The sequence below is a fragment of the Suricata suricatta genome, chromosome 6 (assembly GCF_006229205.1).
Source record: "Suricata suricatta isolate VVHF042 chromosome 6, meerkat_22Aug2017_6uvM2_HiC, whole genome shotgun sequence".
NCBI classification, from domain to species: domain Eukaryota; kingdom Metazoa; phylum Chordata; class Mammalia; order Carnivora; family Herpestidae; genus Suricata; species Suricata suricatta.
The window spans coordinates 136,739,632-136,741,547 of NC_043705.1; positions in this window are offsets into that span (position 1 = coordinate 136,739,632).

Sequence of the window (1,916 nt, forward strand, 5' to 3'; positions counted from 1 at the left end):
TCTCTGTCCCTCGAAAATGAATAAACAGTCACAAAATTTTTTTAAAAGATGGTAAATTTTATATTCTGTACATAAAAAAGTCAGTCGTGCCACTATTCATACAACCCCTCGGCATGGACACACGGGGCCAAAATGGATAAGAAGCATATTCTTAAATCAGAAAGGGACAAGGACATATGTCCGCATTTTTGCTATAATTTTCCCATCATCAAAACATAGAAGGTTAGAAAGACATTAAGTGTTGGCATCATACAGGAAATTCAGCTCCAGGTCACTGTTGGCATTTAAAAGTGGTGCTAAGTTATATGCAGTTCTCTTTAATTTGCTTCTTATTCATTATACAACTGAATTCAAAATAAAACAAAACTAAAAACACCCAACACCTCCTCTCAAAATCTTGATTCGGTGCCTTCCCAAAACATAGCAACTGTTTAAAGGTCTTTCCTTTTTTACTTTCTTTGTACGGAAACGCCCCTTTTTCACAGTTTGGTCTTGGCCCGCCCTGTCCTGCCCCCCAACACAAGGTTAAGGATAAGCATAATTGATTAGTGTGTCACTGAGCTATAGGCTGCCAATCCCTGGGGAGAAGCTCTTCCTTTCAATCCTGGACTGGTGTGGAAATCATTACACGGAGCAAGGAGATCCAAGGTGAGCGGTGATGGACAAATGCCGAGTAGGTGCCGGCCCAGCTCAGCCAGAGCCAACGTCTAGACCAGACGTGCCCTGAGTACCAGCCACAGTGACCTGCTTCACGCCGTCACTGTAGTTGCTCATGAACACAAGGGTGGAGTCCATCTCCTCTTGGTCACGTTAATGTATCACGTGGGTAACTTTCAATGGGGTCAATTAAATGACAGGCAAAACCATAGACACTTCCTAGCAGGAACGAGCTATAAAGATCAATTAAGAACTCCTGTTTAAAAAAAAAAAAGAGAGGAAGGACTCTTGTTTTGGGTGGCTCTCAAGGTGACACAAAGCCCCTTGGTTTGAGCTAACTGCTTTCCGACTCTTCAACCAGAAAACGAAATGACGGCAGCGCAGAACAGCAGACATCTGGCCGCAGTGCTACACATGAGAGGTTATCCCCAGGACAAAAGAATCCGGATGTTGTTTTCATAAACCACAGCATTTAATTTTATTTCTAGTGTGAACATAGGAAAAACGTCAGCATCAAAAATGTTAGGTCGCTCTTGGAAAGGATTTATAACTTCGGAAGCAGCATGCTATTAGGCAAGACGTTAGAAGTTATTTTGTATTTATTGATGTTCAAAACAGCCTAGCAAAGTACCTCCAAAATAAAGATTACCAAAATAAACTAGAGAAGTATTCCCGAAATAAAGATGACCAAAAATTAGTTACCGTGAGTGTATTAGTTGTCTGTTGCTGTGCTAGCACATTACCATAAACTTAGTGACTTAAACAACACAGATGTATTATCTTACAGTTCTGTAGGTTGGGGCTCGGACGCGGGTTCCACTGGGCTAAAGTCCAGGTGTGGGGAGGGCCACGTTCCTTCCGGAGGCTTGCCTTTTCTTGCCTTCCGAGACCATCCACATTCCGTGGGTCATGGCTCCTTCCTTCATCTTCAAAGCCAAAAATATTGCAGATCTCCCTCTCCCTCTCCCTCCTTCCCTCCTTCCCTCTCTCTGTTCTGTATTTCACATTTCCCTCTGACCCTGACCCCCTCCAATTCCTCTCCTCCCCTTTTAAGGACCCTTGGCATTATCCCGGGCTCACCTGGAGAACCCAGAACCGCCTCCCAGGTCAGACTGGCACCTTCATTCCACCTGCAACCTTATTCTTCTTTGCCATCTGACCCGACATATTCCCAGGCCCTGGGGGTTTGGACACGGGCATGGTGATCGGGCGGTGGCAGGATTCTCCCTACCACACATTAATACACATTAGATACACCA